The sequence below is a fragment of the Sinocyclocheilus grahami genome, unplaced genomic scaffold (assembly GCF_001515645.1).
Source record: "Sinocyclocheilus grahami isolate Dianchi unplaced genomic scaffold, SAMN03320097.WGS_v1.1 scaffold263.1, whole genome shotgun sequence".
Taxonomy (NCBI): domain Eukaryota; kingdom Metazoa; phylum Chordata; class Actinopteri; order Cypriniformes; family Cyprinidae; genus Sinocyclocheilus; species Sinocyclocheilus grahami.
The window spans coordinates 518,204-532,138 of record NW_015505442.1 but is presented as its reverse complement, the minus strand read 5'-3'; the positions used below and the strand labels follow the sequence as shown (position 1 = coordinate 532,138).

Here is a 13,935-nt window from a genome sequence, read left to right as displayed (position 1 = left end):
ACAGCGACATCGCGCGCGACCTGATTTATAGCCGCTCTGGCGGCGCGCGCGCGCGGTTCAGGTGGTGGATCTCAGCACGCGCACGCACGACGCACGCACAGCGTGAACGACGCGAACAAAATAGAACGTTCTATTCTATTCTATTCTGTACAGCAACGAGAACAGAGGAAGACTTTCATCTGTTACAACGGTGTCTTATTAGATTTATAATAGGGTATTACAATAAAAGTGTAAAAGAAGGTGGTTCAATAAAGAGAGACTGTTTTAAAATACGACAAAAATATAACAAACATGAGCATAACATTTAAAAACAATACTTTTATAAGTTTTATTAATTTTTTTTTTTCACAATTACATTTTTACAATTTTACTACTAAAAATTCCTTTCGAAACTTATATGCGTGTATAACTAATTTACTGTGGATACTGCGTTCAAACGGTGTACATTGATATAAATTCAATGGAGATTCTTTTAATAAAGGGACAAGTGTCAGTGCCCCATTTTAGCTGACTGGTGACAAAATAGGCCAGCAGCTAAACCTTGTTTTAGAAGCAGACTATATGAAACAAGTGCTGTGATTTGCAAAATAAAAATCATGAAGATAAATCACATGATGCCTTCACGTTGCTCACTAGTTTCCATAGATAATATATAAAAATAAACATAAGAAAAGCGTAGGGTGAGTCGTAACTGGAATTTGAACTTTTATTTAACTTACGTTTTTGCGAGACTAACAATCTTTCCAAAGGGTTTACAGATCAGCCGGATAACTGATCGTTGCTACACTACTCCTTTAAAGAAACAAAGCTTCAGAAGCTTCTTCAACCAATTAAACACAGAATCTTTTACTATAATGATGAATTATGCTTCAGTGCTCGTCTCATATTAGTCAAGAAGTTCAAAAACAGACAGAGATCAAGGAAATACTGTAAATGCCTTCTCATTTTAATTTCTCCCAAAATACTGCACATTTGTCTTTAGATATAATAAATAATAAATAAATATAACTGCTTTGTGGAATTTGCCATCTATATGATGGTTTGATAGTCCTATTGCTTGAACCTTTTTCTTCTGCACTTTGTATTTATGTACTTTTCGATATTTAAAGGGGTCATGTGATGCGATTTCAAGTTTTCCTTTCTCTTTGGAGTGTTACAAGCTCTTGGTGCATAAAGAAGATCTGTAAAGTTTCAAAGATTAAAGTTTCAAATCCAAAGAGATATTCTTTATAAAAGTTAAGAGTCAGCCACGCCTACCTAAAACGGCTCGTTCTAACACGCCCCCACATGTCTATGTCACTATGTGGAAATATTAGCATAATGCCGCCCAAATGTGCACGCAAAGAAAGAAGCCGTGGTTTCAGTGACCGCAGTTAGTGTTGATGCAGCCATGTCAGAGAGACGCTGTGTTTCAGTGCGAAAGCAAAAGCACTTTATTTGGCCTTCCGGAAGTAGATGCAATTAGGAATCATTGGTTAATATTTATTTACAACAGAACAGCACAACCCAGATGTTCGAATTTGTGCAACGCATTTTATGGATGGTTTTTTTGAACCTAGAAGAGTACAAGGCTGGCTGTGCACAAAGGCTATTTCTAAAAAAACAAAAAAAAGTGTCAATTCTGACTTTGCTATGACAATCTGGCGCTTCTGAATCAGCGACTGTAAGTATGTTTTGTTATTAGTTTAAGTATTTGCTATTGACTGTTCAAATGCTGAGTTTTGCGCAGCGCAGAGTAACGCGTCATGTGTGTGTGTGTCATTTCCGACGCGTGCTTGTGGTGTTCGGCCAATCACAATGCGCTGGGTCAGCTGGCCAATCAGAGCACATTGCGCTTGTCGGAAGGAGGGACTTTGTAGAAAACGAAGCGTTTGAGAGAGGCGGGGCATAGAGGACCTACAATAATGTACAGTATTTGAAAAAGAATGTGTTTTTTGAACATTAAAGCATGTCAACATATTCTGTTACACCAAATACACAAAATAATGATCTTTAAAATAGCATCATATGACCCCTTTAAGATACTGGGATCCACTGCCATCTAGTGTTCAATAAACAAATGACACATAAATGCAAAATATAAATCTATTGATTTTTTTCTGACTTAATCAAAAATGTTGCATATTACATTAGTCATGATTTAATATTATAGAAGCATCAATAAGTAAAAAATAATCAAGGTTGTTAAAGCCAGTTCGACTAGTCTTCCAGTATATAATTGGGATTCAGAAACGGATCCTCCTCCATGACGGGCTCATCTCCATCCTCACTGATCTTCTTCAGTCCCGTTTTAGTCAGCTCTATGATGATGTGATCCTTAAAAAGAAAATGTTACGGGCATGTTACACTGCTTCAGTTCAAATAAACAATGCATTTTAAAACGGATTAAAGAGTGATATTCATACTAACGTAATGGATGAGTCTGTGCAGCACTTTCTCAATGAGATTCTTCTTAGCAACAAGTTCAGCTTCTGAATCAATTTCACTCTCCATTTCCTTCAGGTACCAGTTAATGAGCTCACTTTTCTTCAGAGATGACTCCTCATCCACTAAAAACACAACCCTCATTCATTTCAACAACGCATTCAACGCAAAGCAATTACACACGTTTATTTCCTCCTTCAGTTTATGCTCTTTATAACTTTAACTAGATCTGCACAACCCGAGACAAAAATGAATCCAAGAATTAGTCCAAAATTAGTTTGAAAATTACCAACCAGTTGGTTGGTCAGACACTTTAACAATCGCACAGTAAAGCATGGTTTAAATTGCAAAATAAAAATAAAAGACTTTCTTATTTAAGAAAAATGTAATTAACTTTATTTCTTTTTTGTTTAATTTAAGTTATTAAAACAAAAATAAAAATAAAGCAAATTAAAATAAATAGAATGATTAAAAATCAAATGACAGACAAAAACAGTTTGATAATCATTCATTCATTGATTGATGACCGCAATGGGAATACAAAAAGCATAAAAAATTTAAATAATAATAATCCTTTTTTTATTTTGATTTTTATATAATGCATAAAATAAGAAAAATTAGATTTAATGGCAGGGAGGGAGGGAGGGAGGAGAATGAATGAATCAATTCTGTCTGAGATATGTTAATGTAATGGAAAAATCAGGACTCACGTTGTTCCATCTTTTGCATGTGCAGCACCAGCAAGTTGGAGACCCTCTTGTACTCAGCGAACGACATTCTGAGAGCAGGTTTGGCTGCCGCTGGCTTCTCCTGCGTTTCCACCTCATCAGTGTCCATGGCCTCCACCGGATGGCCGTTCACTTCACCTCCATTCTGACCTTCTGTCTCTTTACCAATCAGGTCATTCTGATCTGTGGAAGAACAACTCAAATCAGTCAATTTACTGTCATGACTTCTGATGTCTGATTTTAATTATACCATTGCTGGTAAAGTGACACTTTTGTGTCAAACTAGAGTGGCAAAACGTATTTGGACAATTAAGATGCACTTAATTGCCAGTAGGTGGCTTTTGCAAACAAATAAAGCTTATTTTTTGACTGTTCAGTACAGATTTTTTATACTGATATTTTTGACAAAGGGTCTCAATCTCACAAAAAGGGATTAAATAGTATAAAAGATGCCCATCTCACATTCATGTTGTCGTCATCCTGCTCCTGGTCAAAATTGATGTCAGGAGAGTCCACACGAATAATAGACTTATTCAGGAGTCTAAACGCCTCTTTCACGTGTTTGGGTTGAACCTTTCCAAAGGAAGAGCACGAGGACACATTTCAAACTCTGCATAAGCTATGTTTGATGCACATTGGTGCATGTTGAAACAGTTTTTGGTAACATCATCCATTACACGACGGATGCACACCTCATCCGAGCAGTAGAGTCTGGTCATGGCTTCAGACAGACGCAACATGCTCTCCAGCTGCCTCACAGTGATCCGCCAGGCTGATTTGGTGGTTCCACCTCCATCCCGCTGCCGCAGACGCTTGTACTGGTCCACCATGAACTCCTGAGCCTCTGAGGTGATCTACAGATGCAGAGTTATGGTCAATTATCATCTTATTCATTATTATTAATCATCATTTTTATGTCATTCCAAACCTGTATGACTTTATTCTGAATGTCTAGCTCCAAAAACGACAAAAAAAAGATTGAGATCTACAGCAAAGGACAAGATTTCAGTGAATAGCAACTTGAATAACGTATAGTATCTTGCCTTTGGCTGAAACTGCCGGGCGAACAGTATGTATCTCTGGATTTCTTCAGTACTGTAAACTCTTTCTACCGACTCAATGTTCCTGGCATGAAGATCTACAATCCGCCGGGCAATGGCGTAGTCTGTAACCTTGTAGAAAAACACAAGATGTGTGCTGTTTGTACACTACCATTCAAAAGTTGGAGTCAGATTTTTGAGGTCTTTGAAAGAAGTCTCCGATGCTCACAAAGGCTGCATTTATTTGATCAAAAAATACAGTAAAATTAGTAATACTGTGAAATATTTTTTCAATTTAAAATAATTGTTTTCTATTTGAATATATTTTAAAATATAATTTATTCCTGTGATGCAACGCAGAATTTTCAGCATCATTACTCCAGTCTTCAGCGTCACATGATCTTCAGAAATCATTCTAATATGCTGATTTGCTGCTCAAGAAACATTTCTGATTAATAATGTTGAAAACAGCTGTGCTGCTTCATTTTGTCGAAAACAAGGTGAGCAGCATGGAAAAGAACAGCATTTATTTGAAATATAAATCTTGTGTAACAATATTAACATTTTTACTATAACTTTTGATCAATGTAATGCATCTAAATATAAGGATTTATAAGACCGCAAACGTTAAGAAATGAAAATGCTGAAAGATCTTACCTCATTGCATTCACCCACCAGTATGAAGAAGAGATCAAATCTGCACATGATAGGTGCTGACATGTTGACGTTCTGTTTAAGAGACTTGGCGCGGTTGTATCTGCCATCTATGGGGTTGGCAGCGGCCAGGATGGAGGTGTGAGCGTTCAGAGTGGCCTTGAACACACATACGGGTTAGACAAGGTGGATTATGGATTAAACAGACAATGTCTAGGGATACACACCTTAACACCCGCCTTTGTGATGGAGATGGTCTGCTGCTCCATGGCTTCATGAATGGCCACCTGGTCCTTAAGGACCATCTGATCAAATTCATCAATACAACAAACCCCCTACAAACAAGACATAAAATAGATCTTTATTCTGATGACAAATATGAGTGCTAACACACTCCAAGAGGTTGACAGATCATTGCTATTCTGCTACTAAAATTACAATTCTAATATACAAGTAATTGGAACATATGGATAGATTTACAGGAATATTTCTAGAAAAGTACGTTCAAACAAATCATTTCAAGAACTAAATTTATGAAATGGCCAACTATACATTATCGGCCAACATGAGGGCTCCTGCTTCAATGACGAACTCATGCGACTCCTCGTCTTTGACCACAGCAGGGGTCAGACCGGCGGCACTGCTGGCTTTACACCGCCCTAGGGGCAAAATCCTCCACATGCCTGAGAGAAAATACAAATGCATCCCAATCCAGTCATTAGACACTTCGGTTATCTGTATTTTACATTAAACCATCAACAAAAGTGTTTCTCACGCATTTTACTTGAGAAATTGGCTCTTAGATGTACTCGGGTCTCCAACTATACACACATTGATGTCACCACGTAAAGATGTTCCCTCCATGGTTGTCTTGGCAACGCCACCGAATAACATCAGCAGAATTCCACGTTTAATTTCATCACTACCTAAAAAACAAAGCCAAAAGTCAATATGCAAGTAGTCTTGCAGCTGTCATTTTAACATAGAAGACATAACTTGTATATTCCACTTTTTCAGGGTTATCTCCAATTTCCGTTGTGATCAAGAAAATCTGGTTTACTAGAATGCACCTGAGACTCTTTCATATCTTTTCGATCAACCTTATTTTTAACGCAAGCACGGGTGCAGTCATTTGTAACTTGAACGTGCAGGGCATTCAAGCAATTCAAAAACAATGTTATGCTGTCTGATATTGCAAACTGGTATTTGTTTTCATATTTTATGAATTTATTATCATAATCAAACACATTGGTTTGAAGCGCAAATAGTTTTCACTTTTACTGTACTTTGTTATTCTTCTAGTTATTTACCTAGAGCGGCTAATGAATCAGAGTCTCGCACATTCACAGAAAATAGCTTAATTTCATGTTGCAAAATAAGGTGAATGGAATATCCTGTAACCAATGAACAACACTGATCACTGAGAAATGACCGTGAATGGTGGGGAAGAGACTTGTGATATAGAGATTCTTGTCTTGGCTCATCTCAAACACTTTCTCCCATTCCTGCACGGTCACCTGGTTCTTCACGCTCTCAGCTGTCTGATCCTCCTGACGAAGCTCCTTCCCTCCAAACTAACAGAGCGCAGAGGGAAAAAACACAATGAAATTCCAAAATAAAAACACTACAATCAACTTGAAATCTATCAGAAGACTGACAAGAAATATAGATTGAACGTTTGAACAAAACAAGACATTAAAAGGTGCAATATGTAAGATTTCTTTATTAAAATATCCAAAATATTTATATATTTTATATTAATATTATATAATATAATTAATATTATATATTTTGCTGACTTGTGTACTTACATTATCTCAAATGTTTCAAAGAATGTTTAAATCCAGAGAAATAAGCAATTTTAAATAGTGACATGGACCGTGTCCATATCCATCATATTTTCATATTTTTGTTTTGTTTTGTAGAAAACATGGAAAAAGCAAAAGACGCTTTAATATGTTGTGCGTTTTATTAGATAGGTGACGACCGCACAGTAGCATTATAACAGAACTTTCAAACATATCTAGTATGATAAAACAGCGCTGCTTTACCCCACATACCCACGACCGGAAGGAGCGGAAGCACTAAAGTGTGGCATAATAAAAGCTCCGCTGCTTTCGAGCTGTGCGTCACTCTCATCTCTCATTAGCAATTGCTTCAGCGGCCTCGTTTCGCTTAAATGGCTTTCCGCCTCACTCTGCTTCATACTACGATGTTAATAAATCTGTAATACATTAGCTCATCCATGAACATTGCTGACTTGTGTATTTACATTATCTCAAATGTTTCAAAGAATGTTTAAATCCAGAGAAATAAGCAATTTTAACTAGTGACACGGACCGTGTCCATATCCGTCCATTGTGTCGCCTGCCAATGACGTCATAACCCCTCGATTGCCCCTCGTTTTGTTTTGTAGAAAACATGGAAACACCAAAAGACGCTTTAATATGTTGTGCGTTTTATTAGACAGGTGACGACCGCACAGTAGCATTATAACAGAACTTTCAAACATATCTAGTATGATAAAACAGCGCTGCTTTACCCCACATACCCACGACCGGAAGGAGCGGAAGCACTAAAGTGTGGCATAATAAAAGCTCCGCTGCTTTCGAGCTGTGCGTCACTCTCATCTCTCATTAGCAATTGCTTCAGCGGCCTCGTTTCGCTTAAATGGCTTTCCGCCTCACTCTGCTTCATACTACGATGTTAATAAATCTGTAATACATTAGCTCATCCATGAACATGATTTCTGCCTGCGTCCCGTCGGATTGCATCAGCTGTGAGGATGAAGACGACAACTCCCATGATTCCACACTTAGTCATGGCGTCATCAAACTTTGCCTTTGTCTATTTGTTTGTTTTGAACACGTGCCCTCTAGCGGTGAAAACTTGTATATTGTACCTTTAATAGGGTCGCCTAAAGAAAATATGTTTTTAAAAATGTGTATAATGAAATTAATTTACCTTTTTTTTTTTTTTACAAACTAAATTTATAGTTTTCATTTAGCTGAAAAAAACTGAAATAAATCTGGGTAATTAAATGTAGGCAAATTAACTTGGTATACCAGGTACAGCAATAGTGTCATTATTCAGCTCAATTTAGTTAAAGGTGACATATCATGAAAATCGGACTTTTCTAGGTTTTAAGTGCTATAATCAGGTCCCCGGTGCATCTAACGCTATTTAGAGTCCCAGCCTCAGAGGAGATAAGAGAGCAGTGGATTTATTGAGTTATTTACTGTATATTGCTGCTGCCACACAGATCTAAAATAAAAATGTGATTTATTTCCCAGCTGTTTACCTTCATAGACATAACCGACTGTTTTTTGTAACTTGTGTGTTTTTTTAGTGTAAACTTGTGTGTGAATGAGAACTTAGTTTAGTACTCACATGCTGTGACAGCCGCTTTCTGTCCGTGTGCTTCGGATGTGTGCTCTCAGAAAACCGTATATCAGAAGTTGAAACTCATATGGTTTAAAACGCATGATTTCAGCGCGATAAACATGATAATCAGAACCAAAACAGATGTTTTTTTTAGCAGGTCCGAGCTGTAATGGTGCAGCTCTATTCTGGAAAAGGGGGCGTGGAGCAGCAGCTCATTTGCATTTAAAGAGCCAGGCATGAAAAACAGCATGTTTCTGCTTCCACTCAAAATAGGCATTGTCAAAATGATATAATAAATGATCTGTGGAGTATTTTGAGCTGAAACTTCACAGACACATTCTGGGGACACCAGAGACTTATATTACATATTGTAAAAAGGGGCATAATACGTCTCCTTTAAAAGTGAATTAGTTATGAAGCTCAATTCAAATAAAAAGCTCTACAGAAGAAGCTATACATTATTCAGCTCAAATCATTCCAGTGTTAATTCTATTTAATAAAAAAACAAGCTTGAAACAAGCTTAAATCAGTTATAAGCAGCTCTACAGAAGGCAATAGTGTTGTTTAATGCATTACATTTATTTACATAATGACATTAGTTGCAGGTAGACTGGTGTGGACTAGTGAGAGTTTTCCTTGATTTATTTTTCTTGCTTCAAAGAAAAATGGTGCATTTAATCTGAATGCACCAGGCTTTGAAAGGAACATATTTTTAGAAGGCAAATTTAAGCAAAAAATAACCTTGTGGAAAATAACCTCATGGTTTTTTAAAAGTTGACAGCAAATGTCTAGTAAATGTATAAATAAAAAGCACTGAATATCCGTTACAACTGTTGCGTTGTGATAAATGTCTCTCACCCGTGGGTTGGTTGGGGCCACATGGTTAGCCAGGAAGGCCAGTCTATAGGAGAGTTCTCTGACACCCAAAGCCTTGAGCCCCTGAATGCCGTCAGCCTCAAAACCCTCTTTCCCCGTCACCCTGCTGCTGGTTTCTGCCTGTGTGCCTATGAAGATGAGAAGTAATATTCAAATATGACTGAAAAGCACAGATAATAAATGTATTTACTCACAACAGGCACGTCAGCTAATGGCTTCCTATTGGTTTTCAAACAGTAAAAACAGACCCAGCAATATTAGACAATAAACTCTCATTGATAGAAAAACAGATCAGTACCAGCGAGCGCCATGGCGGACACATCAGGCACAACAGTGTGCCCGTGAAGTCACAGTGATCTCCTGCTTGCGCGGTTTCCACGGCCTCCGCCCTCAGAATCACCTCCACACTGCGGGGAATGGAGCCTCGCGGCAGCTCCTCCTGCGTCTCCTGAATCCACACCTGATGAATCAGGATAAACTACTCATGCATCACACATCAACATATAGTCCATCATGAAGATTCAAAGCACCACTCAATACTTACACAGATTAATTACTCAAAACAGGTGAACAAGGACTTGAAATTATGACAAGAAAGATCATCTTTAATTTCTACATTTAAATGTACCAAACTTATTAAACATGCACAAATTATTATTATTTTTTTTTCATTATATTTTCAAGTTGCCCAAATTCCAGTGGATCACTATAATGTATATAGGAGTTGATGCAATACAGATTAATAATTTCAGATGTAAAGCAGCTATAAAAGGACAATAGTGTTATTTATAACTTCAAAACTTAAATGTGCAAATTTAAAGACTGTATTAAACATGAACAAATTATTTATTTTTCTATTTTCGCTGAATATTTGCCGAAATTTCAGTGCACCACTATATGTCGAGCCACATTTATTTATATAGAGCTTCATACAATACAGATCGTTTAAAAGCAGCTTTACAGTAATAAAAAATATATACTTTATGAAGGAAAGACTTATTAAACATTCAGAAAATAAGCATACTGTCATACAAATTTGCATAAAGTAATAAAGACTTCACATAAAATCTCAGCTTTTTTTGTGATCAACACCTGGAAATTGTCAGATTCTCTAAAAGTTTAATATTGAAACAATTTAAGAAAACACTTAAAGGGATAGTTCAACCAAAAATGAAAAGTTGATGTTTATCTGCTTACCCCCAGGGCATCCAAGATGTAGGTGACTTTGTTTCTTCAGTAGAACACAAACCGTTGCAGTCTGTCAGTCATATAATGGAAGTGAATGGGAATCACGGCTTTGAGAGTCAAAAAAACATACACAAACAAAACCAAATTAAACCTGCGGCTCGTGACGATACATTGATGTGTAAAGACACGAAACGATCGGTCTGTGCAAGAAACTGAACAGTATTTATATTGTTTTTTACCTCTGTCATTACCGCTACCTATCTCTCAAATGGACCATTGACACTCTATCTACAATCTCAATTAGGAGTGTCAATGGTCCATTTGAGAGATAGGTAGCGGTAATGACAGAGGTAAAAAACAATATAAATACTGTTCAGTTTCTTGCACAGACCGATCGTTTCGTGTCTTTACACATCAATGTATCGTCACGAGCCGCAGGTTTAATTTGGTTTTGTTTGTGTATGTTTTTTTGACTCTCAAAGCCGTGATTCCCATTCACTTCCATTATATGACTGACAGACTGCAACGGTTTGTGTTCTACTGAAGAAACAAAGTCACCTACATCTTGGATGCCCTGGGGGTAAGCAGATAAACATCAACTTTTCATTTTTGGTTGAACTATCCCTTACCTTTTTTTTTTTTTTTACAAACTAAATTTATAGTTTTCATTTAGCTGAAAAAAACTGAAATAAATCTGGGTAATTAAATGTAGGCAAATTAACTTGGTATACCAGGTACAGCAATAGTGTCATTATTCAGCTCAATTTAGTTAAAGGTGACATATCATGAAAATCGGACTTTTCTAGGTTTTAAGTGCTATAATCAGGTCCCCGGTGCATCTACCGATATTTTTAATGAAATCCGAGAGCTTTCTGACCCTGCATCGAAAGCAGCACAACTGACACGTTCAAGGCCCAGAAAGGTAGTAAGGACATTGTTAAAATAGTCCATGTAACATCAGTGGTTTAATGTAAATTTTACGAAGGTACGAGAATACTACGGCATAATTCCGGCATAACATTTCATTTCGCAAGCTACAATGGTGTACCAGTTTTAACGCCATGGCGAAAGTTTGAGCAAAACATGCTAACTGTTCTGTCTTTGGCTGCACTGACGAGCACAAACGCTATTTAGAGTCCCAGCCTCAGAGGAGATAAGAGAGCAGTGGATTTATTGAGTTATTTACTGTATATTGCTGCTGCCACACAGATCTAAAATAAAAATGTGATTTATTTCCCAGCTGTTTACCTTCATAGACATAACCGACTGTTTTTTGTAACTCGTGTGTTTTTAACGAAAACTTGTGTGTGAATGAGAACTTAGTTTAGTACTCACATGCTGTGACAGCCGCTTTCTGTCCGTGTGCTTCGGATGTGTGCTCTCAGAAAACCGTATATCAGAAGTTGAAACTCATATGGTTTAAAACGCATGATTTCAGCGCGATAAACATGATAATCAGAACCAAAACAGATGTTTTTTTTAGCAGGTCCGAGCTGTAATGGTGCAGCTCTATTCTGGAAAAGGGGGCGTGGAGCAGCAGCTCATTTGCATTTAAAGAGCCAGGCATGAAAAACAGCATGTTTCTGCTTCCACTCAAAATAGGCATTGTCAAAATGATATAATAAATGATCTGTGGAGTATTTTGAGCTGAAACTTCACAGACACATTCTGGGGACACCAGAGACTTATATTACATATTGTAAAAAGGGGCATAATACGTCTCCTTTAAAAGTGAATTAGTTATGAAGCTCAATTCAAATAAAAAGCTCTACAGAAGAAGCTATACATTATTCAGCTCAAATCATTCCAGTGTTAATTCTATTTAATAAAAAAACAAGCTTGAAACAAGCTTAAATCAGTTATAAGCAGCTCTACAGAAGGCAATAGTGTTGTTTAATGCATTACATTTATTTACATAATGACATTAGTTGCAGGTAGACTGGTGTGGACTAGTGAGAGTTTTCCTTGATTTATTTTTCTTGCTTCAAAGAAAAATGGTGCATTTAATCTGAATGCACCAGGCTTTGAAAGGAACATATTTTTAGAAGGCAAATTTAAGCAAAAAATAACCTTGTGGAAAATAACCTCATGGTTTTTTAAAAGTTGACAGCAAATGTCTAGTAAATGTATAAATAAAAAGCACTGAATATCCGTTACAACTGTTGCGTTGTGATAAATGTCTCTCACCCGTGGGTTGGTTGGGGCCACATGGTTAGCCAGGAAGGCCAGTCTATAGGAGAGTTCTCTGACACCCAAAGCCTTGAGCCCCTGAATGCCGTCAGCCTCAAAACCCTCTTTCCCCGTCACCCTGCTGCTGGTTTCTGCCTGTGTGCCTATGAAGATGAGAAGTAATATTCAAATATGACTGAAAAGCACAGATAATAAATGTATTTACTCACAACAGGCACGTCAGCTAATGGCTTCCTATTGGTTTTCAAACAGTAAAAACAGACCCAGCAATATTAGACAATAAACTCTCATTGATAGAAAAACAGATCAGTACCAGCGAGCGCCATGGCGGACACATCAGGCACAACAGTGTGCCCGTGAAGTCACAGTGATCTCCTGCTTGCGCGGTTTCCACGGCCTCCGCCCTCAGAATCACCTCCACACTGCGGGGAATGGAGCCTCGCGGCAGCTCCTCCTGCGTCTCCTGAATCCACACCTGATGAATCAGGATAAACTACTCATGCATCACACATCAACATATAGTCCATCATGAAGATTCAAAGCACCACTCAATACTTACACAGATTAATTACTCAAAACAGGTGAACAAGGACTTGAAATTATGACAAGAAAGATCATCTTTAATTTCTACATTTAAATGTACCAAACTTATTAAACATGCACAAATTATTATTATTTTTTTTTCATTATATTTTCAAGTTGCCCAAATTCCAGTGGATCACTATAATGTATATAGGAGTTGATGCAATACAGATTAATAATTTCAGATGTAAAGCAGCTATAAAAGGACAATAGTGTTATTTATAACTTCAAAACTTAAATGTGCAAATTTAAAGACTGTATTAAACATGAACAAATTATTTATTTTTCTATTTTCGCTGAATATTTGCCGAAATTTCAGTGCACCACTATATGTCGAGCCACATTTATTTATATAGAGCTTCATACAATACAGATCGTTTAAAAGCAGCTTTACAGTAATAAAAAATATATACTTTATGAAGGAAAGACTTATTAAACATTCAGAAAATAAGCATACTGTCATACAAATTTGCATAAAGTAATAAAGACTTCACATAAAATCTCAGCTTTTTTTGTGATCAACACCTGGAAATTGTCAGATTCTCTAAAAGTTTAATATTGAAACAATTTAAGAAAACACTTAAAGGGATAGTTCAACCAAAAATGAAAAGTTGATGTTTATCTGCTTACCCCCAGGGCATCCAAGATGTAGGTGACTTTGTTTCTTCAGTAGAACACAAACCGTTGCAGTCTGTCAGTCATATAATGGAAGTGAATGGGAATCACGGCTTTGAGAGTCAAAAAAACATACACAAACAAAACCAAATTAAACCTGCGGCTCGTGACGATACATTGATGTGTAAAGACACGAAACGATCGGTCTGTGCAAGAAACTGAACAGTATTTATATTGTTTTTTACCTCTGTCAT

General features: G+C 37.0%; 1 pseudogene; it reads right to left on the bottom strand.

The window, feature by feature from the left end:
- Positions 1-2,199: 2,199 nt before the first annotated feature.
- LOC107599274 (DNA replication licensing factor MCM6-like) lies at positions 2,200-13,935 on the bottom strand (annotated as a pseudogene).